This window comes from Carcharhinus amblyrhynchos, unplaced genomic scaffold (genome assembly GCF_965287045.1).
Source record: "Carcharhinus amblyrhynchos unplaced genomic scaffold, sCarAmb.v2.hapA scaffold_624, whole genome shotgun sequence".
Lineage (NCBI taxonomy): Eukaryota > Metazoa > Chordata > Chondrichthyes > Carcharhiniformes > Carcharhinidae > Carcharhinus > Carcharhinus amblyrhynchos.
The window spans coordinates 14,778-39,237 of NW_027650364.1; the positions used below are offsets into that span (position 1 = coordinate 14,778).

Sequence of the window (24,460 nt, forward strand, 5' to 3'; positions counted from 1 at the left end):
CCCCCACCACTTCAACGGGCAGAGAATTCCAGAGATTCACCACCCTTTGAGTGAAGAAGTTCCTCCTCAACTCCGTTCTAAACCGCGCCCCCCTTTATCTTGAGGCTGTGCCCTCTAGTCCTGCTGTCCTTTCTGAGTGGGAAGAATCTCTCTACCTCTACCCTATCCATCCCCTTCATTATCTTATACGTCTCTATAAGATCCCCCCCTCATCCTTCTAAACTCCAATGAGTACAGACCCAGTCTATTCAGTCTCTCTTCATTGTCCAACCCCCTCATCTCCGGAATCAGCCTAGTAAACCTCCTCTGCACTCCCTCCAAGGCCAAAATATCCTTGCGTAAGTGCGGCGACCAAAACTGCACACAGTACTCCAGCTGCGGCCTCACCAGTGCCCTGTACAGTTGCAGCAAGACCTCCCTACTTTTATATTCAATCCCCCTCGCTATAAAGGCCAGCATCTCATTCGCCTTCCTGACCACCTGCTGCACCTGCAGACTGGGTTTTTGCGACTCGTGCACAAGGACCCCCAGATCCCTCTGCACCGTAGCATGCTGCAGCTTTTCACCTTTTAAATAATAATCCCTCCTACTATTATTTCTACCAAAGTAAATATTGCAGTGAGAAATCGGCGACTGTGGTTCTGGGAACAGTGACGGCACTGAGCTGTTTGAAGAACATTTTCTGGTATTTTCTGTTGTCAAGTGGATGTGAGCTGACGAACTTCCCCCTGGTTTTGTAGATACACATGGGATGCTATGAAATCTCCGGTCTGGGGAACAATCGAGTTCCTCCACCACATTCTAACCCCGTGTGTCCCATTCGTCCTGATTCTGCAGCTCAATGCTCTCACCGTCAGACACATTTTAGTGAGCAGCAGAGCCCGCAGGAGAGTCTGGGCTCACAGCAGTGGGGAGAATCCCAGAGATGGACAGTCGAAGGAAATCCATCATTTTACTGTTTGTTATCTCAGCCAATTTCATCCTCTTATGGTCAACATTAATGGTTTATTCAATGAGGCGTCAGATGCATAATTTGGGCTATTTGGCGAGATTAGAATTTCGCCTGGAATTGGGCTTCGTGCTGTAACTCACGAGTTGCTGCACAAATACTGTCATTTACACTGTGACACAGACCCACTTAAGGCAGCAGCTAAAAAATCTGCTGAACCATCCCCTTACTGCAATACACCCTGAGATGAAACTACAACCACAAGACCCCTGACTCTTCCAGTTGGGCATTCATAATGTAAGCAACAAAACAGCCTCACAGAGACAGAAGACAGAGATAGAGAGAGAGAGAGAGAGAGAGAGGGCAATGTGATTAACAGTGAAAGTGATAGAGAGATAGAGATTGACAGAGAGAGGGATGGGCAGAAAGACCTGGAGAGTGACAGATCTTGAAAGAGTTTCTAACAGATACAGTGTGAAAGACAGACAGACAGACAGAGAGAGAGACAGAAAGACAGAGACAGAGAGAGAGAGAGACAGAGAGAGAGACAGACAGACAGAGAGAGGGAGAGAGACAGACAGAGAGAGGGAGAGAGACAGAGACAGAGAGAGAGGAAGGACAAAGAGAGAGACTCTCACAGAGTGAGAGAAACAGGGATAGAGAGTGGGGGAAATGGTGAGGGAGATGGACACGGAATGAGAAAGGGAGACATAGGAAGACAGATGGGAGGACATAATAAGAAAGGGAGGGCAGAGGGAAATAGAAACAGGGAGAAACAGAGGTACAGAGAGCATCAGTGAATGGGAAAAAGTGAGACTGAATGACTACAATGGACACAGCAAGAACAAAAATCGTAGCGAGATAGAGGGGGAAAGAGAAATAAGAAAAGGTGAAGGAGAGAGAGAGAGACGGTGATGGAGCGGGACAAGACTGAGAGGGGGCAGGAGAGACAGAGGAAGAGGATAGAGAGAGGGAGACTGAGGGAGAGGATAGAGAGAGGGAGACTGAGGGAGAGGATAGAGAGAGGGAGACTGAGGGAGAGGATAGAGAGAGGGAGACTGAGGGAGAGGATAGAGAGAGGGAGACTGAGGGAGAGGATAGAGAGAGAGGGAGACTGAGGGAGAGGATAGAGAGAGGGAGACTGAGGGAGAGGATAGAGAGAGGGAGACTGAGGGAGAGGATAGAGAGAGGGAGACTGAGGGAGAGGATAGAGAGAGGGAGACTGAGGGAGAGGATAGAGAGAGAGGGAGACTGAGGGAGAGGATAGAGAGAGGGAGACTGAGGGAGAGGATAGAGAGAGGGAGACTGAGGGAGAGGATAGAGAGAGGGAGACTGAGGGAGAGGATAGAGAGAGGGAGACTGAGGGAGAGGATAGAGAGAGGGAGACTGAGGGAGAGGATAGAGAGAGGGAGACTGAGGGAGAGGATAGAGAGAGAGGGAGACTGAGGGAGAGGATAGAGAGACAGTAAGAGAGACAGAGCAATGTAGAGAGAGAGAGAGACGAAGGCATGGATACATTTATGATCTACAACGTATTTGAAAGGAATTTTCTGAATCTTCTTCTCCTGACTGTAAGGAAGATGATTGAGAACTCACGGTGAGTAACATTAATTCCCGTCTTTACCACTTTTGAACCCGAATCTGCTCCTCCAAGTTCGATATGCAGCTAAAATGTACATTTTAAATCCTGCGGTTCGATCGGTCTGTGGGAATAAAGTGCAGCGGAAATGGGTTAATTCAGACTTCTCTCTGTGTTTCCACAATCCAAAGTTCTCCTTTCACTCCAGGGAAATTCTGCTGTCTTCCTGGAGCGGGAATCAGCTCTCACAGTCAGGCTAATAATGGGCCCAAAAACAATGTAACACGGGGACATGGGGAAATCGGACATTAATACAGGTAATTCCGGTGTAACGGTCAGCGGGAGTTATTGGAATACGAGCTCCCTGATTGCGTCAGTTCAATCCGGGAGCCCTGCAGACGTGGATGATACGGTGTATCTCGGTTACCGGAACTCGGGCTGTGTGCACTCAGGGTGTGGATGTGATGGGCTGGTGGTTTTATCACTCTGCAATGCTGGGACTGAGCAGGGGGGGAATGAACAACAGGGAACCCCCATTGAAACTGGGATTTAATTTAGAGTCATTGAGATTTACAGCAGGGAAACAGGACCTTCGGCCCAACTTGTCCATGCTACCCCCTTTTTGTATTCAACTCCTAAGCTAATCCCAATTGCCCGCATTTGCCCCATATCCCTCTATACCCATCGTACCCATGTAACTATCTAAACGCTTTTTAAAAGACAAAATTGTACCCCCCTCTACTACTGCCTCTGGCAGCTCGTTCCAGACACTCACCACCCTCTGGGTGAAAAGATTGCCCCTCTGGACCCTTTTGTATCTCTCCCCTCTCACCTTAAACCTCTGCCCTCTAGTTTTAGACTCCCCTACCTTTGGGGAAAAGATATTGACTATCTCGCTGATCTGTGCCCCTCATTATTTTATAGACCTCTATAAGATCACCCCTCAGCCTCCTACGCTCCAGAGAAAAAAGTCCCAGTCTATCCAGCCTCTCCTTATAACTCAATCCATCAAGTCCCGGGAGCATCCTAGTAAATCTTTTCTGCACTCTTTCTAGTTTAATAATATCCTTTCTATAATAGGGTGACCAGAACTGTACACAGTATTCCAAGTGTGGCCTTACCAATGTCTTGTACAACTTCAACAAGACTTGAATTAGATTTCAATTCAATTTATTAGATTGTTTAGGGAATATTTTGGGTGTTTTATTGTTTAAAAACTCTGCAATGCTGGGACAGGGGGGGGGGGGCGGTGGGAGGATAGTGAACAACAGGGGGCAGTATTGCAGCTTCTCCCCCCCCCATTGAAACTGGGATTGGGGGGGGGGGGAGTGAACAGGGGGCAGTATTGCAGCTTCTCCCCCCCCATTGAAACTGGGATTGGGGGAGGGGAGTGAACAACAGGGGGCAGTATTGCAGCTTCTCCCCCCCCCCATTGAAACTGGGATTGGGGGGGGGAGTGAACAGGGGGCAGTATTGCAGCTTCTCCCCCCCCCATTGAAACTGGGATTGGGGGGGGGGGGAGTGAACAGGGGGCAGTATTGCAGCTTCTCCCCCCCCATTGAAACTGGGATTGGGGGAGGGGAGTGAACAACAGGGGGCAGTATTGCAGCTTCTCCCCCCCCCATTGAAACTGGGATTGGGGGGGGAGTGAACAGGGGGCAGTATTGCAGCTTCTCTCCCCCCCATTGAAACTGGGATTGGGGGGGGGAGTGAACAGGGGGCAGTATTGCAGCTTCTCCCCCCCCCTCATTGAAACTGGGGTTGTTGCTCCATCTGCTGCACCACCCCCACCACATCCACTGGGGGCGCAATCTGGACAATGGGGGTGGCTGGGAGGGCAGCACCTCACTGCGCCTGCGCCACACTCGTCGACGGCGGCCATCTTGCGTTGCCAGGGGAGACGGGCCGGACCGGCGGCCATCTTGCGTTGCCAGGGGAGATGCGGCGTCCCGTCCTCTCCCCCCCGCCGGGGGAGCGCCCCCAAACTCCCGCACATGCGCACAGGCAGCTTTATTTGCGTCCTTTAAACCTTGATGAGTATTTATTATTATTATTTACATCCTCTCCCCTCAGGCTTTCTGTTCCTCTTCCATTCGGCAGCGCCCTTTTTTTTAATTTTATTCCGCCTTTTATTTTTAAAAATCAATCCCGCGCGGTGTGCTGTGGGAAAATGCTACAGCGCATGCGCTCTTCCGCCACTTCATTAAAAAAATCAGTTATTTTATTTAATTTTAAATCCGCTCCCGGCGGAGATTTCCGACTCGGAATTTCTCTCATTTTCTCAACAGTCGTTCGCTTTTTTATTTCTTTTTCAAAATAAACCGCCCCGGGGGGGGCGGGGCGACATGTGAAACGTCACGGCAATGGGGTGGCTGGCCCCGCCCCCAGCTCGCTCCAGGCCCCGGATGTTCCGCCAATGAGCAGCTGGGAGGAGCAGCAGCAACAGCGCCAGGGAGTGTTACAGCAGCACCGGTGGCCGGGAAGAGAAATAGCAGCGGCAGCAGAGTCTCTGACCCCAAAGGCTTCCCCCAGTTCAGCTGCTCAGAGACACTGGGATGGATGGAAGGGCTGTGTCCTTTATCTTAAAATTTCAATTGACACTAAGGGGCAATTTAGCACAGCCAATCCACCCTAACCTACACATCTTTGGCACACTAAGGGACAATTTAGCATGGCCAATCCCCCCTAACCTACACATCTTTAGGACACTAAGGGACAATTTAGCACGGCCAATCCACCCTAACCTACACATCTTTGGACACTAAGGGACAATTTAGGCACGGCCAATCCACCCTAACCTACACATCTTGTTTATTTATTAGTCACAAGTAACGTTTACATTAACAACACAATGGAATTACTGTGAAAATCCCCTTGTTGCCATACTCTCTCTGACTCCGTCTATCCTTGTCTCTGTCTCTCCCTGTCTTTGTCTCTCTCTATCCCTGTCTCTGAACTGTCTCTCTCTATATGTCTCACTCTGTTTCTGTCTTTCTTTCTCTGTCTCTGTCTTTCTTTCTCTGTCTCTCTGTCTCTTTCTCCCTCTCTCTCTCTCTCTCTCTCATATCTAATGCCCTCCAAACCAGGCAACATCCTGGTAAATCTTTTGTGTAACCCTCTCCAAAGCCTCCACATCCTTCTGGTAGTGTGGGTGACCAGAATTGAACACTATATTCCAAGTGCGGCCTCACTAAGGTTCTATAAAGCTGCAACATGACTTTCCAATTTTTAAACTCAGTGCCCCCGGCCGATGAAGGCAAGCATGCCGTATGCCTTCTTGACTACCTTCTCCACCTGCATTGCCACTTTCAGTGACATAAGAACATAAGAACATAAGAAATAGGAGCAGGAGTAGGCCATCTAGCCCCTCGAGCCTGCCCCGCATTCAATAAGATCATGGCTGATCTGTCGTGGCTCAGTTCCACTTTCCGGCCCTCTCCCCATAACCCTTAATCCCCTCTCTTACCAAAAACCCATCAACCCGCTTCTTGAAAATATTTAGCGAGGCAGCCTCCACCACTTCAACGGGTAGAGAATTCCAGAGATTCACCACCCTTTGAGTGAAGAAGTTCCTCCTCAACTCCGTTCTAAACCGCCCCCCTTTATCTTGAGGCTGTGCCCCCTAGTCCTACTGTCCTTTCTGAGCGGGAAGAGTCTCTCCACCTCTATCCTATCCATCCCATTCATCATCTTATATGTCTCAATGAGATCTCCCCTCATTCTTCTAAACTCCAACGAGTACAAGCCTAGTTTATTCAGCCTCTCCTCATAGCTCAACCCCCTCAACTCCGGCATCAGCCTAGTAAACCTCCTCTGCACTCCCTCCAAGGCCAAAATATCCTTGCGTAAGTACGGCGCCCAAAACTGCACACAGTACTCCAGCTGCGGCCTCACCAATGCCCTATACAGCCACAGCAAGACCTCCCTACTTTTATATTCAATCCCCCTCGCGATGAAGGCCAGCATCCCATTCGCCTTCCTGACCACCTGCTGCACCTGCAAGCTGGGTTTTTGCGACTCATGCACAAGGACCCCGAGGTCCCTCTGCACCGTCGCCTGCTGCAGTTTTCACCACGTAAGTAATAGTCCTTCCTACCATTATTCCTACCAAAGTGGACCACCTCGCACTTGCCAACATTGGATTCCATTTGCCATTTCCTGGCCCATTCGCCCAGCCTATCTAGATCCTTCTGCAGACTCTCCACACCCTCCTCGCAATTTGCCGTTCCACCAATCTTGGTGTCATCAGCAAATTTCGACACCCTACACTCGGTTCCCTCCTCCAGATCATCTATATAAATGGTAAATAGCTGAGGCCCCAGCACCGACCCTGTACCTGTACGCCCAGATCCCTCTGCCTATCAATACTCTTCATAGTTCTGCTATTTACTGTATATTTCCTATCTGTATTAGACCTTCCAAAATGCATCACCTCACATTTGTCCGGATTAAACTCCATCTGCCGTCTCTCCGCCCGAGTGTCCAACTGATCTATATCCTGCTGTATCCTCTGATGGTCCTCATCGCTATCCGCAAATCAAACAACCTTTGTGTCTCCCTCAATGTAGAAGTGACTTCTCCCAAAGGGTTGTGAATCTGTGGAATTCTAAGTTTGTCTACTGCCGCAACAGGTCCACAGCAGATGCCATTTCAACCCTGGAACAAATAGGTAACAAGGACTCCTATGTCAGACTCCTATTTACTGACTACAGCTCAGCCTTCAACACCATTATTCCCACAAAACTCATCTCCGAACTCCGCACCTCCCTCTACAACTGGATCCTGAACTTCCTAACTCACAGACCACAATCAGTAAGGAGAGGCAACAACACCTCCTCCACAATCATCCCCAACACCAGTGCTCCACAAGGCTGTGTTCTCAGCCCCCTCCTTATACACCTCTGACCGTGCGGCCAAATTCCCCTCCAACTCGATTCTCAAGTTTGCTGATGACTCCACCGTAGTGGGTCGGATCTCAAACAATGAAGAGACAGAGAACAGGAATGCGATCGAGAATCTGGTGAACTGGTGCGGTGACAATAATCTTTCCCTCAACGTCAACAAAACCAAGGAGATTGTCATCGACTTCAGGAAGTGTAAAGGAGAACATGTCCCTGTCTACATCAACGGGGATGGAGTAGAAAGGTACAAAAGGGTCCAGGGGGGCAATTTTTCACCCAGAGGGTGGTGAGTGTCTGGAACGAGCTGCCAGAGGCAGTAGTAGAGGCGGGTACAATTTTATCTTTTAAAAAGCATTTAGACAGTTACATGGGTACGATGGGTATAGAGGGATATGGGGCAAATGTGGGCAATTGGGATTAGCTTAGGGGTTTTAAATAAAGGGCGGTATGGACAAGTTGGGCCGAAGGGCCCGGTTCCATGCTGTAAACCTCTCGGACTCAATGACTCGGTGACCAAGTCGCAGCGGAATTTTTCCGCGTCTGGTGTGGTCACTTGATGTTAGCCATTGACCCCTAACCTTTCACCCCACCTCACCCCACCCCACCCCAAGGGCTGGCTGACCTCCCAGCTCTGACACCACATGGTTGGGGCATAGGTGACGTCACATCCGGCCCACAATCCAAAATGGCGACCCACAGCAGCCATGCACAGGAGGGGTCCTTCGCCCAGGTGGTCCTCTGAGTCGCCTGCTCGATTTATTAATTAATGTTGTCCATTCAATTCCTTGACTTACAGCTAAATCGATCCCTTTTCTCTGATTCAATAAAATTTACCTGAAGGGAAGACGCTGAGGGCATTGGAGGGGGCGACCCTTTCAAAGTGACCAATGGAAAGGCGGGTGCTCTGATTGACAACTCGGCTGGCCAGTGAGCATGCAGATCTGCCTGATATCCCGCCCACCGTAGATGATTGACGTACACGTCAACCAATGGAGATGTTGGGAGGGCGGGTCATATCCGAACATGTGCCCGCTGTGCTGAGTGACGGCGCCCCTGGCCAATGGGAAAGCGGAATAGGCGGGACAACCGGCGGTCGTGACGTCACCACGCACGCACCGGCCAACCCCTATTATTGACAGCCCCGGCCGTCGAATGAGAGCGGCAGGTTCCGCCCACCCCTTTCTGATTGACAGAGTGCTGACCAATGGAAGCCCGAAAAGGGGCGTTGTCGGCTCAGTGGGCGCTGCTCCAATCTCCGCCCAGTTGAGGGGGCGGGGAAAACACAGCCGCTCTGATTGATGGCTCCGCTGACCAATGGATGGAACCACCTTGTGGAGGGCGGGGGTCAGCCATGATTGACAGGCACCCTGATCAATAGAATCTCCAGCCGCTTTGGCACAGCGGCCAATGGCAGGAGAGGGAGGCGGTAACAGACACCCAGGACTGATTGACAGCAGAGTGGACCAATGAAAGGGCGGAGGATCGTGGGTGACGGCCAATGGAAGGAAAGGGAGGCGGTGACAATAGATTGATTGACGGCGGGTCGGTCCTATGGGAGGTCTCAGGATATGATAATGTGGCCAATGAGAGTTGAGGGAGGTGGCGACGGACACATAGTCTGATTGACACTGGAATTATCCAATCCGAGGGCTTGCCATAGGGAGTGGCTGCCAATGGGAGGAAAGGGAGCCGGTGACAAGCAGCATAGGCTGATTGACAATGGTTCAGACGAATGGGAGGGCTGGACACGTGGAAATGCGACCAATGGTAGGAAAGAGGGGCGTTGCCGAATGCGGACGTTGTGATTGATATCATTATTGGCCAATAGAAGGGATGGAGCTGGGGAGTGGCGGCCAATGGGAGGAACGGTGGGCGGTGCCAACCGCAGAATGGGCGTATTGACAGCTGGCTGCACCAATAGAAGTGCAGGTGTGGTGGAGTTTCGACGAATGGGAGAAGAGGTAGGCGGTTCCCAACGCAGACATTGTGATTGACAGCATTACTGACCAATAGAAGGCGGAAGCTTGGGAGTGGCGACCAATGGGAGGGGAGGTGGGCGGTGATTTGCAACTGACGTATTGATAGACAGCGAGGCTCACCAATGGGAAGGCGAGGCTGGAGGGGCTGCAACCAATGAATGGCTAGTAGGCGGTGCCACACGCAGCATGGCTGACTGACAGCTGCGTTCACCAATGGGCGAGCCAGGCGGCGCTGCGGCGACCAATGGGCGGAGAGGGAGGCGGTGACGTCTGACGAACGTGCTGACTGACAGCGAGACCGGCCAATGGGAGGGCGGCGACTGCCCCGGCGGCGGCCAATGGGAAGCGGCGTCCGGGCGGGAGGGGGGCGGGGACCGGCGGGTTGTTGTTGTTGAATTTAAAATGGCGCCGGCGGCGGCGGCGGCCGAGGAGAGCGGGCGGCGGATCCGGAACCGGGAGCCGGGCGCGGTGAGTGCGGGCGGGAGGAGGGAGCGGGCGAGGCCGCGGCTTTTGGGCCTGATGGAAGATTCATCACCACCCCCGCCTTGTCCCCTCCGATTAGGAGGCGGTTAAAACCCCGGCCCCCATCCCGGAGGCCCCCGCCATTTAAACCTGGGCCGACACATAATGCAGCTTCCCCTTTAATTAGACAATTACCCCCTTTATACCCCCAAAAATAACCATCCCTTTAATTAAATACCCCCAGTTTCTGCCCCTTTAATTGAAGGGATCATTATTTGCCCCCAGCTTCTGCCCCTTTATTTAAAGGGATCATTATTTGCCCCCTCACTAGCCCCTTTAATTAGAGGGATCATTATTTGCCCCCACTTCTTGCTCCTTTAATTAAAGGGATCATCATTTGCCCCCCCCACTAGCCCCTTTAATTAGAGGGATCATTATTTGCCCCCCAGTTTCTGCCCCTTTATTTAAAGGGATCATTATTTGCCCCCACTTCTTGCCCCTTTAATTAGAGGGATCATTATTTGCCCCCCACTTCTTGCCCCTTTAATTGAAGGGATCATTATTTGCCCCCACTTCTTGCCCCTTTAATTGAAGGGATCATTATTTGCCCCCACTTCTTGCCCCTTTAATTGAAGGGATCATTATTTGCCCCCACTTCTTGCCCCTTTAATTGAAGGGATCATTATTTGCCCCCACTTCTTGCCCCTTTAATTGAAGGGATCATTATTTGCCCCCACTTCTTGCTCCTTTATTTAAAGGGATCATTATTTGCCCCCACTTCTTGCCCCTTTAATTAGAGGGATCATTATTTGCCCCCACATTTCTTGCTCCTTTAATTAAAGGGATCATTATTTGCCCCCACTTCTTGCTCCTTTAATTAAAGGGACCATTATTTGCCCCCACTTCTTGCCCCTTTAATTAAAGGGATCATTATTTGCCCCCTCACTAGCCCCTTTAATTAGAGGGATCATTATTTGCCCCCACTTCTTGCTCCTTTAATTAAAGGGATCATCATTTGCCCCCCCCACTAGCCCCTTTAATTAGAGGGATCATTATTTGCCCCCCAGTTTCTGCCCCTTTATTTAAAGGGATCATTATTTGCCCCCACTTCTTGCCCCTTTAATTAGAGGGATCATTATTTGCCCCCCACTTCTTGCCCCTTTAATTGAAGGGATCATTATTTGCCCCCACTTCTTGCCCCTTTAATTAAAGGGATCATTATTTGCCCCCACTTCTTGCCCCTTTAATTGAAGGGATCATTACTTGCCCCCACTTCTTGCCCCTTTAATTGAAGGGATCATTATTTGCCCCCACTTCTTGCCCCTTTAATTGAAGGGATCATTATTTGCCCCCACTTCTTGCCCCTTTAATTAGAGGGATCATTATTTGCCCCCACATTTCTTGCTCCTTTAATTAAAGGGATCATTATTTGCCCCCACTTCTTGCTCCTTTAATTAAAGGGACCATTATTTGCCCCCACTTCTTGCCCCTTTAATTAAAGGGATCATTATTTGCCCCCCCACTAGCCCCTTTAATTAGAGGGGTCATTATTTGCCCCCACTTCTTGCTCCTTTAATTGAAAGGAACATTATTTGCCCCCCAGCTTCTGCCCCTTTATTTAAAGGGATCATTATTTACCCCCAGTTTCTGCTCTTTTAGTTAAAGGGATTATTTACCCCCACTTCTTGCTCCTTTGATTAAAGGGATCATTATTTGCCCCCACTTGCCCCTTTAATTAAAGGGATCATTATTTGCCCCCACTTCTTGCCCCTTTAATTAAAGGGATCATTATTTGCCCCCACTTCTTGCCCCTTTAGTTAAAGGGATCATCCCCACTTGCCCCTATTTCTTGCCCCTTTAATTAAAGGGATCATTATTTGCCCCCCACTTCTTGCCCCTTTAATTAAAGGGATCATTATTTGCCCCCACTTCTTGCCCCTATGTCTTGCCCCTTTAATTAAAGGGATCATTATTTGCCCCCACTTCTTGCCCCTTTAATTAAAGGGATCATTATTTGCCCCCACTTCTTGCCCCTATTTCTTGCCCCTTTAATTAAAGGGGTCATTATTTGCCCCCACTTCTTGCCCCTTTAAAGGGATCATTATTTACCCCTACTTCTTGCCCCTTTAATTAAAGGGATCATTATTTGCCCCCTAGTTTCTGCCCCTTTATTTAAAGGGATCATTATTTGCCCCCCAGTTTTTGCTCCTTTAATTAGAGGGATCATTATTTACCCCCAGCTCCTGCCCCTTTACACAATTCCCCTTTTTACCTCAAAAAAAACCCTCTTTTACCCCAGTTTCTGCCCCTTTAATTAAAACTCATTAATCACCCCAGTCTTATCCCATTGATAGATTTTGTTCTGTCACTGATTCCTGCCCCTTGGCTGGGGCTATAATTTACCTCAAGTTCTAACCTGAGACAGTGAGAAACCGGAGGAGGCCATTCGGCCCCCTCGAGCCTGCTCCACCAGTCAACAGGATCATGGCTGGTCCGGTATTCCTCACCTCCACTTTCCTGTCCTATCCTGGAATTCTCTGCCTGATCTAAAATCCATTGATTACCATTTCGAACCTTGTTTATAAGAACATAAGAAATAGGAGCAGGAGTAGGCCATCTAGCCCTTCGAGCCTGCCCCGCCATTCAATAAGATCATGGCTGATCTGTCGTGGCTCAGTTCCACATTCCCGCCCTCTCCCCATAACCCTTAATCCCCTCTCTTATCAAAAACCCATCAACCCGCATCTTAAAAATATTTAGCGAGGCAGCCTCCACCACTTCAACGGGCAGAGAATTCCAGAGATTCACCACCCTTTGAGTGACGAAGTTCTTCCTCAACTCCGTTCTAAACCGCCCCCCCCTTTATCTTGAGGCTGTGCCCTCTAGTCCTACTGTCCTTTCTGAGCAGGAAGAGTCTCTCCACCTCTATCCTAATCCATCCCATTCAACATCTTATACGTCTCAATGAGATCTCCCCTCATTCTTCTAAACTCTAACGAGTACAAGCCTAGTTTATTCAGCCTCTCCTCATAGCTCAACCCCCTCAACTCCGGCATCAGCCTAGTAAACCTCCTCTGCGCTCCCTCCAAGGCCAAAATATCCTTGCGTAAGTACGGTGCCCAAAACTGCACACAGTACTCCAGCTGCGGCCTCACCAATGCCCTATACAGCTGCAGCAAGACCTCCCTACTTTTATATTCAATCACCGTCGCTATGAAAGCCAGCATCCCATTCGCCTTCCTGACCACCTGCTGCACCTGCAGGCTGGGTTTTTGCGACTCATGCACAAGGACCCCGAGGTCCCTCTGCACCGTCGCCTGCTGCAGTTTTATGGCACTTAAGGTAATGGGGTAAGACACAGGAGCAGAATGAAACCACTCGGCCCATCGAGTCTGCCCCGCCATTCAATCATGGCTGATATTTTCCCCATCCCCCATTCTCCTGCCTTTCCCCCAATCCCCTTATTAATCAGGAACCGATCTATCTCTGTCTTAAAGACACTCAGGGACCCGGCCTCCTCTGGGGCAAAGAGTCCCCCACATTCCCCACTCTCTGGGTGAAGAAATCCCTCCCCATCTCTGTTTTAAAGGACCGTCCCTTTACCCTGAGGTTGTGCCCTCTCTGGTTCCAGTTTTTCCTACTGGTGGAAACATCCTCTCCCCGTCCCACTCTATCCAGGGCCTCGCAGTAACCTGTAAGTTTCAATAAGATCTCCCCCTCATCCTTCTAAACCCCCAATGAGGACAGACCCAGAGTCCTCAACCCGTTCCTCAAGCTCTTCATTCCAGGGATCATCCTTGTGAGCCTCGCTCTGGACCGTTTCCGAGTCCCGGCACATCCTTCCTTAGATATGGGACCCAAAACTGCTCCCAAATGGGGGGGTCCGACCAGAGCCTTATCCAGCCTCAGAAGTCCATCCCTGCTCTTGTATTCTAACCCTCTCCACATGAATGCAAACATTACATTTCCCTTCCTCACTGAACCTCCACGTTAACCTTAAGGGAATCTTGAACGAGGATTCCCGAATCCCTTTGTGTCCCTGATTTCCGATGACTCTGTTCTAAACTGTCCCCCACTCCCCCCACCTCTCTCCCCCCCTCCCCCCTCCCCCCTCCCCCCTCTCTCTCCCCCCCTCTCTCCCCCCTCCTTCCCCCTCCCCCCCCCTCCTTCCCCCTCCCCCCCCCTCCTTCCCCCTCCCCCCCCCCTCCTTCCCCCCTCCCCCCCCCCTCCTTCCCCCTCCCCCCCCCCTCCTTCCCCCTCCCCCCCCCCCCTTCCCCCTCCCCCCCCCCTCCTTCCCCCTCCCCCCCCCCTCCTTCCCCCTCCCCCCCCCTCCTTCCCCCTCCCCCCCCCCTCCTTCCCCCTCCCCCCCCCCTCCTTCCCCCTCCCCCCCCCCTCCTTCCCCCTCCCCCCCCTCCTTCCCCCTCCCCCCCCCTCCTTCCCCCTCCCCCCCCCTCCTTCCCCCTCCCCCCCCCTCCTTCCCCCTCCCCCCCCCCTCCTTCCCCCTCCCCCCCCCCTCCTTCCCCCTCTCCCCCCCCCCTCCTTCCCCCTCCCCCCCCCCTCCTTCCCCCTCCCCCCCCCTCCTTCCCCCTCCCCCCCCCCTCCTTCCCCCTCCCCCCCCCCTCCTTCCCCCTCCCCCCCCCTCCTTCCCCCTCCCCCCCCCTCCTTCCCCCTCCCCCCCCCCTCCTTCCCCCTCCCCCCCCCCTCCTTCCCCCTCCCCCCCCCCCTCCTTCCCCCTCCCCCCCCCCTCCTTCCCCCTCCCCCATTTTGAGGCTGTGCCCTCTAGTTCTTGTTTCCTTTCTAAGTGGAAAGAATCTCTCTGCCTCTACCCTATCCAGCCCTTCATTATCTTATAAGATCACCCCTCAGCCTTCTAAACTCTAACGAGTATAGACCCGATCTACTCAATCTCTCCTCATAAGCGAACCCTCTCATCTCCGGTATCAGCCTGGTGAACCTTCTCTGCACTCCCTCCAAGGCCAATATATCCTTTCACAAATAAGGGGACCAAAACTGCACACAGTACTCCAGTTGCAGCCTCACCAGTGCCCTGTACGGTTGCAGCAAGACCTCCCTGCTTTTATACTCTATCCCCCTCGCTGTAAAGGCCAGCATCCCATTCGCCTTCTTGATCACCTGCTGCGCCTGCAGACTGGGTTTTTGCGATTCATGCACAAGGACACCCAGATCCCTCTGCACTGTAGCATGTTGTAATTTTTCACCATTTAAATAATAGTCGATTTTACTATTATTCCTTCCAAAGTGGATAACCTTACATTTGCTAACCTTATACTCCATCTGCCAGATCCTTGCCCACTCGCTCAGCCTATCCAAATCTCTCTGCAGACTTCCTGCGTCCTCCACGCAATTCGCTTTTCCACTCATCTTCGTGTCAGCAGCAAACTTTGTTACCCTACGCTCAGCCCCCTCCAGATCGTCTATGTAAATGGTAAACAGTTGAGGCCCCAGCACTATACTCAATACTACCTGTTTCTCAACATATCTTTGTATCATCTGCAAACTTAGCAACAATGCCTTTAGTTCCTTCCTCCAAATCATGAATGTATATTGTGAAATGTTGTGGTCCCAGCACTGATCCCTGAGGCTAGTCACCAGCTGCCATCCTGAGAAAGACCCCTTTACCCCCACTCTCTGCCTTCTGCCAGTCAGCCAATCCTTTATCCATCCCAGGATCTTCCCCTTAACACCACGGGCTCTGAACTTATTCAACAATCTCCTATTCGGCACTTTATCAAAAGACTTCTGAAAATTTAAATAAATCTAAAAAATGTCCTCTCATTCTTCTAAAGTCCCACTGGGTTACAGACCCCCAACCTACTCAAACCTTTCCCCATGAGATAAACCCCCTTTGCCCCCAACAGTTGGCCCCAGTGAAACATCTCTGAATGGCCAAAGGATAGCACGGTGACGCAGTGGGTTAGCACTGCTGCTTCACGGCGCCAGGGACCCGGGTTTGATTCCCAGCTTGGGCCACTGTCCGTATGTTCTCACTGTGTCTGTGTGGGTTTCCTCCAGGTGGTCCGGTTTCCTCCCACACTCCAAAAATGTGCAGGAAAGGGTGGATTGGCCGTGCTAAATTGTCCCTTAGTGTCCAAAGATGTGTAGTTTAGGGGGGATTGGCCGTGCTAAATTGTCCCTTAGTGTCCAAAGATGTGTAGGTTAGGGTGGATTGGCCGTGCTAAATTGCCCCTTAGTATCAGGGGGACTGGCAGGGTTAATCAGTGGAGTTATGGAATAGGCCTGGATGCGATTGTTAAGACTCGATGGGTTGCATTTGTAATTATTCTTTGATTCTAATTATATTCCTGTGTCAAATAAGGCGACCAGGTTTTAGCACAAGGTGAGTCTCTGGAATTCTCTTCTGCAAAAGATGGTGGGAGCTGAAAATTTGAATATTTTTAAGGCAGAGAGAGAGAGATTCTCGATTTATTGAGGAGGTGGGGGGGAATGAAAGGTTATCGGGAGGGGGTGGGGGGAGTTAGGTGGGAATATGGGGGTTGAGTTTCCAATCAGACCAGCCAGTGATCTTATTGAATGGCAGGGGCAGGCTCGAAGGGCAGAGTGGCCTTACTCCCAGTTATCCTCCAAACCCAATGGGGAGGCGCAGTGGGTTCGATTCCCAGCTCATCGCACAGTGGGTTAGCGCTGCTGTCTCGCAGCGCCAGGGACCTGGGTTTGATTCTCGGCTCAGCGCACAGTGGGTTAGCGCTGCTGCCTCGCAGCGCCAGGGACCTGGGTTCGATTCCCGGCTCAGCGCACAGTGGGTTAGCGCTGCTGCCTCACAGCGCCAGGGACCCGGGTTCGATTCCCGGCTCAGCGCACAGTGGGTTAGCGCTGCTGCCTCGCAGCGCCAGGGACCCGGGTTCGTTTCTGGGCTTGGGTCACTGTCTGTGTAGAGTTAGCACATTCTCCCCATGTCTGCGTGGGTTCGCTCACATTTCCTCCCCCAGTCTGAAAGACGTGCTGGTTAGGGAATGTTGATCCGGACAGGCACTGGAGTGAGGCAACTAGGGGAAATTTCACAGTAACTTCATTGCAGTGTTAATGCAAGCCTTAATTATGACTAATAAATAAGCTTTACTTTACTTTCAACCCCTGATTCCACCTGTTCTCCATAAATGAGGGGGTTGGCTGACTTTATCCTTTTAGTGTTGCGATAATTTAAGGGTAAGATTCTCAGCAGTGTGCAAGATCAGAAGGATCTTGGGGTCCAGGTTCACAGGCTCTCAAATCGGCCTCGCAGATGGAGGATGTGGTCAAGAAGGTGTATGGTGTACTGGCCTTAATTGAGAGATTGAGTTTAGGAGTTGGGAGGTAATGCTGCAACTTTATAAGACCCTTGTCAGACCCCACTTGGAGTACTGTGCGCAGTTCTGGTCGCCTCACTACAGGAAGGATGTGGAAGCTATTGAGAGGGTGCAGAGGAGATTTACAAGGATGTTGCCTGGTTTGGGAGGCATGCCTTATGAGGATAGGTTGAGGGAGCTGGGACTCTTCTCCCTGGAAGAAGGATGAGAGGCGACCTGATAGAGGTTTATAAAATGTTGAGAGGAATAGATAGGGTGGATTCTCAGAGGCTATTTCCCAGGGCTGAAATGGTCACTACGAGGGGACACAGGTTTAAGGTGCTGGGGAGCAGGTACAGAGGAGATGTCAGGGGTAAGTTTTTCACTCAGAGGGTGGTGAGTGAATGGAATCGGCTGCCGTCGGTGGTGGTAGAGGTGAACTCGCTGGGGTCTTTTAAGAGACTTTTGGATGAGTACATGGGATTTAATGGGATTGAGGGTTATAGATAGGCCTGGTAGGTAGGGATAGGATCGGTGTAACTTGTGGGCTGAAGGGCCTGTTTGTGCTGTAGTTTTTCTATGATTCTAATTCCTTTTAGCTCCGTTAACTCTTGGTTTAATTTATTCCTGGGATGTGGATGTTGCTGGGAGGCCAGAATTTGTTACCCGTGCTTTGGGCTGAGTGTCTCGCTCCGGCCGTTTCAGAGGGGCAGTTGAGAGTCACCCACATTGCTGTGACTCTGGGGTCCCATGTAGGCCAGACCGGGGTAAGGACGGCAGATTTCCTTCCCTAAAGGGAACCAGATGGGTTTTTCTGACAATTGTTTCGTGGTCATCACTACTAAGACGAACTTTAAACCCCTTATTTATGAATTTAATTCTGTTAAAGTTCCCAGCTTCTCTGTGGGGTTTTGAACCCTTGAACCCCAGAGCATTATCCTAGGCCTCCCCTACACAATCCCAATGGACCCAAACCCCTTCCCGTTCACTCCCACTGTACACAATCCTAATGGACCCAAACCCCTTCCCGTTCACTCCCACTGTGCACAATCCCAATCCCCTTCCCGTTCACTCCCACTGTGCACAATCCTAATGGACCCAAACCCCTTCCCGTTCACTCCCACTGTACACAATCCCAATCCCAATCCCAAACCCCTTCCCGTTCACTCCCACCATACACAATCCCAATCCCAATACCCTTCCCGTTCACTCCCACTGTACACAATCCCAATCCCAAACCCCTTCCCGTTCACTCCCACCATACACAATCCCAATCCCAATCCCCTTCCCGTTCACTCCCACTGTACACAATCCCAATCCCCTTCCCGTTCACTCCCACTGTGCACAATCCTAATGGACCCAAACCCCTTCCCGTTCATTCCCACTGTACACAATCCCAATCCCCTTCCCGTTCACTCCCACTGTACACAATCCCAATCCCAAACCCCTTCCCATTCACTCCCACTGTACACAATCCCAATCCCAAACCCCTTCCCGTTCACTCCCACTGTACACAATCCCAATGGACCCAAACCCTTTCCCATTCACTCCCACTGTACACAATCCCAGTGGACCCAAACCCTTTCCTGTTCACTCCCACTGTACACAATCCCAAACCCCTTCCCGTTCACTCCCACTGTACACAATCCCAATCCACTTCCCGTTCACTCCCATTGTACACAATCCCAATGGACTCAACCCCTTCCCGTTCACTCCCAATGGACCCAAATCCCTTCCCATTCACTCCCACTGTAAACAATCCCAATCCCAAACCCCTTCCCATTCACTCCCACTGTACACAATCCCAGTGGACCGAAACCCCTTCCCATTTCATTTCCACTGTACACAATCCCAATGGACCCAAACCCCTTCCTGTTCACTCCCAGTGTACACAATCCCAATCCCCTTCCTGTTCACTCCCACTGTACACAATCCCAATCCCAAACCCTTTCCCATTCACTCCCACTGTACACAATCCCAATCCCAAACCCTTTCCCATTCACTCCCACTGTACACAATCCCAATGGACCCAAACCCTTTCCCGTTCACTCCCACTGTACACAATCCCAATCCCAATCCCAAACCCCTTCCCGTTCACTCCCACTGTACACGATCCCAATCCCAAACCCCTTCCCGTTCACTCCCAGTGTACACGATCCCAATCCCAAACCCCTTCCCGTTCACTCCCGCTGTACACCATCCCAATCCCAAACCCCTTCCCGTTCACTCCCACTGTACACAATCCCAATCCCAAGCCCTTTCCCATTCACTCCCACTGTACACAATCCCAATCCCAAACCCCTTCCCGTTCACTCCCACTGTACACAATCCCAATCCCAAACCCCTTCCCGTTCACTCCCAGTGTACACGATCCCAATCCCAAACCCCTTCCCGTTCACTCCCGCTGTACACCATCCCAATCCCAAACCCCTTCCCGTTCACTCCCACTGTACACAATCCCAATCCCAAGCCCTTTCCCATTCACTCCCACTGTACACAATCCCAATCCCAAACCCCTTCCCGTTCACTCCCACTGTACACAATCCCAGTGGACCCAAACCCTTTCCCATTCACTCCCACTGTACACAATCCCAATCCCAAACCCCTTCCCGTTCACTCCCAGTGTACACAATCCCAGTCCCAAACCCCTTCCCGTTCACTCCCACTGTACACAATCCCAATCCCCTTCCCGTTCACTCCCACTGTACACGATCCCAATCCCAATCCCAAACCCCTTCCTGTTCACTCCCACTGTACACAATCCCAATCCCAAACCCTTTCCCGTTCACTCCCACTGTACACAATCCCAATCCCCTTCCCGTTCACTCCCACTGTACACGATCCCAATCCCAATCCCCTTCCTGTTCACTCCCACTGTACACAATCCCAATCCCAAACCCTTTCCCGTTCACTCCCACTGTACACAATCCCAATGGACCCAAACCCCTTCCCGTTCACTCCCACTGTACACAATCCCAATGGACCCAAACCCCTTCCCGTTCACTCCCACTGTACACAATCCCAAACCCCTTCCCGTTCACTCCCACTGTACACAATCCCAAACCCCTTCCCGTTCACTCCCACTGTACACAATCCCAATTCCAAACCCCTTCCCATTCACTGCCACTGTACACAATCCCAATGGACCGTAACCCTTTCCCATTCCCTCCCACTGTACACAATCCCAATCCCAAACCCCCTCCCGTTCACTTCCACTGTACACAACCCCAATCCCAAACCCCTTCCCGTTCACTCCCACTGTACACAATCCCAATCCTCTTCCCGTTCACTCCCACTGTACACAATCCCAATCCCAATCCCCTTCCCATTCACTCCCACTGTACACAATCCCAATCCCAAACCCCTTCCCATTCACTCCCACTGTACACAATCCCAATCCCCTTCCCATTCACTTCCACTGTACACAGGTGACTGTTTCAGTGTCACCGTGCTGACATGCAGCCATCTTCTGGATGAGTGAGTGTGACTTGTTTCAACGTAAACACAATCTTTACCTCTCCAAGTCCAATTGTCTCGATTTTGCATCCAAGTGTTATTCCCTTCAACCAACTAAGCAAACGGGAAGGGGTTTGGGATTGTGGACAGTGGGAGTGAAATGGGAAGGGGTTTGGGTCCATTGGGATTGTGTACAGTGGGAGCGAACGGGAAGGGGTTTGGATCTATTGGGATTGTGTACAGTGGGAGTGAACGAGAAGGGGTTTGGGATTGGGATTGTGTACAGTGGGAGTGAACGGGAAGGGGATTGGGATTGTGTACAGTGGGAGTGAACGGGAAGGGGTTTGGGATTGGGGTTGTGTACAGTGGAAGTGAACGGGAAGGGGATTGGGATTGTGTACAGTGGGAGGGAATGGGAAAGGGTTACGGTCCATTGGGATTGTGTACAGTGGCAGTGAATGGGAAGGGGTTTGGAATTGGGATTGTGTACAGTGGGAGTGAACGGGAAGGGGTTTGGGATTGTGTACAGTGGGAGTGAACGGGAAGGGGTTTGGGATTGTGTACAGTGGGAGTGAACGGGAAGGGGTTTGGGTCCATTGGGATTGTGTACAGTGGGAGTGAACGGGAAGGGGTTTGGGATTGTGTACAGTGGGAGTGGACAGGAACGGGTTTGGGTCCATTGGGATTGTGTACAGTGGGAGTGAACGGGAAGAGGATTGGGATTGTGTACAGTGGGAGTGAACGGGAAGGGGATTGAGATTGTTTACAGTGGGAGTGAACGGGAAGGGGTTTGGGTCCATTGGGATTGTGTACGGTGGGAGTGAACGGGAAGGGGTTTGGGTCCATTGGGATTGTGTATCATGTGAATGAACAGTAATTTATTAATTTGTGGGCTCTGTGTCTCGCTGGTTTAACCAAACTTTACTGTCCGTTCCTAATTGCCCACTTGAGAAGGTAGTGGGTGAGCCACCATCTTGAACTCACTGCAGCCCATTGGTGTAGGTACACCCACGGCGCTGTTAGAGAGGGAGTTCCGGGATTTTGACCACAGCCACAGCGAAGGAATGGCCAATATAGTTCCAAGTCAGGGATGGTGAGTGACTCAGAGGGGGGACATCCAGATGGTGATGATCCCCATCTATCTGCTGTCCCACTTGTTCCTCTCGATGGTTGAGGTGGCAGGTTTGGAAGGTGCTGTGGAAGGAGCCTTGGTGAGTCGCTGTGGTGCATCTTGTAGACGGTACACACAGCTGCCGCTGTGTGTCGGTGGTGGAGGGAGTGAATGTTTTTGGTTATGTGATGATCGAGTGGGGACTGTTTTGTCCCCAATGGTACCAAGCTTCTCGAGTGTTGTTGGAAGCAGCTCTCATCCTGACGTGTCCTTCTAGATGGTGGACAGGCTTTTTGATGGGGGTGGGGATGGGGGTGGGGGTGGTGGGGAGAAGAGGAGGAGTCAGGAGGTGAGTCACTCTCTGCAGGATTCCCAGTCTCTGAGCTGCACTGGTAGCCACAATATGGAAAGCAACAGGTCTGTCACTGTATAACACTGGGGTACAGTGAACGGGGACGGGTCTGTCACTGTATAACGCTGGGGTATGGTACTGGTGGGGACGGGTCTGTCGCTGTATAACACTGGGGTACAGTGAACGGGGACGGGTCTGTCGCTGTATAACACTGGGGTACAGTACTGGTGGGGATGGGTCTGTCACTGTATAACACTGGGGTACAGTACTGGTGGGGACGGGTCTGTCACTGTATAACACTGGGGTACAGTACTGGTGGGGACGGGTTTGTCGCTGTATAACACTGGGGTACAGTGAACGGGGACGGGTCTGTCACTGTATAACACTGGGGTACAGTGAACGGGGATGGGTCTGTCACTGTATAACACTGGGGTACAGTACTGGTGGGGACGGGTCTGTCACTGTATAACACTGGGGTACGGTACTGGTGGGGACGGGTCTGTCGCTGTATAACACTGGGGTACAGTGCTGGTGGGGATGGGTCTGTCGCTGTATAACACTGGGGTACAGTGAACGGGGACGGGTCTGTCACTGTATAACACTGGGGTACAGTACTGGTGGGGACGGGTCTGTCACTGTATAACACTGGGGTACAGTACTGGTGGGGACGGGTCTGTCACTGTATAACACTGGGGTACAGTACTGGTGGGGATGGGTCTGTTGCTGTATAACACTGGGGTACAGTACTGGTGGGGATGGGTCTGGCACTGTATAACACTGGGATACAGTACTGGTGGGGATGGGTCTGTCGCTGTATAACACTGGGGTACAGTACTGGTGGGGACGGGTCTGTCGCTGTATAACACTGGGGTACAGTACCGGTGGGGACGGGGCTGTCACTGTATAACACTGGGGTACAGTGAACGGGGACGGGTCTGTCGCTGTATAACACTGGGGTACAGTACTGGTGGGGACGGGTCTGTCACTGTATAACACTGGGGTACAGTACTGATGGGGATGGGTCTGTCACTGTATAACACTGGGGTACAGTACTGGTGGGGACGGGTCTGTCACTGTATAACACTGGGGTACAGTACTGGTGGGGACGGGTTTGTCGCTGTATAACACTGGGGTACAGTGAACGGGGACGGGTCTGTCACTGTATAACACTGGGGTACAGTGAACGGGGATGGGTCTGTCACTGTATAACACTGGGGTACAGTACTGGTGGGGACGGGTCTGTCACTGTATAACACTGGGGTACGGTACTGGTGGGGACGGGTCTGTCGCTGTATAACACTGGGGTACAGTGCTGGTGGGGATGGGTCTGTCGCTGTATAACACTGGGGTACAGTGAACGGGGACGGGTCTGTCACTGTATAACACTGGGGTACAGTACTGGTGGGGACGGGTCTGTCACTGTATAACACTGGGGTACAGTACTGGTGGGGACGGGTCTGTCACTGTATAACACTGGGGTACAGTACTGGTGGGGATGGGTCTGTTGCTGTATAACACTGGGGTACAGTACTGGTGGGGATGGGTCTGGCACTGTATAACACTGGGATACAGTACTGGTGGGGATGGGTCTGTCGCTGTATAACACTGGGGTACAGTACTGGTGGGGACGGGTCTGTCGCTGTATAACACTGGGGTACAGTACCGGTGGGGACGGGTCTGTCACTGTATAACACTGGGGTACAGTGAACGGGGACGGGTCTGTCGCTGTATAACACTGGGGTACAGTACTGGTGGGGACGGGTCTGTCACTGTATAACACTGGGGTACAGTACTGATGGGGATGGGTCTGTCACTGTATAACACTGGGGTACAGTACTGGTGGGGATGGGTCTGTCACTGTATAACACTGGGGTACAGTACTGGTGGGGACGGGTCTGTCGCTGTATAACACTGGGGTGCAGTACCGGTGGGGACGGGTCTGTCACTGTATAACACTGGGGTACAGTGAACGGGGACGGGTCTGTCACTGTATAACACTGGGGTGCAGTACCGGTGGGGACGGGTCTGTCACTGTATAACACTGGGGTACAGTGAACGGGGACGGGTCTGTCACTGTATAACACTGGGGTGCAGTACCGGTGGGGACGGGTCTGTCACTGTATAACACTGGGGTACAGTGAACGGGGACGGGTCTGTCGCTGTATAACACTGGGGTACAGTACTGGTGGGGACGGGTCTGTCACTGTATAACACTGGGGTACAGTACTGGTGGGGACGGGTCTGTCACTGTATAACACTGGGGTACAGTACTGGTGGGGACGGGTCTGTCGCTGTATAACACTGGGGTACAGTACTGGTGGGGACGGGTCTGTCACTGAATAAGGGATAGTAGGTATGTCTTGAGAT

General features: G+C 51.7%; 1 protein-coding gene across 1 annotated transcript in view; it reads left to right on the forward strand.

Annotated features, from left to right (window-relative positions):
- Positions 1-9,798: 9,798 nt before the first annotated feature.
- Positions 9,799-24,460, forward strand: part of LOC145339710 (ATP-dependent chromatin remodeler CHD8-like) — a gene marked incomplete at its 3' end in the record, with an annotated part of 72,508 nt that continues 57,846 nt past the window's right edge. Inside the window, 1 exon segment of the mRNA XM_080184231.1 lies at positions 9,799-9,876.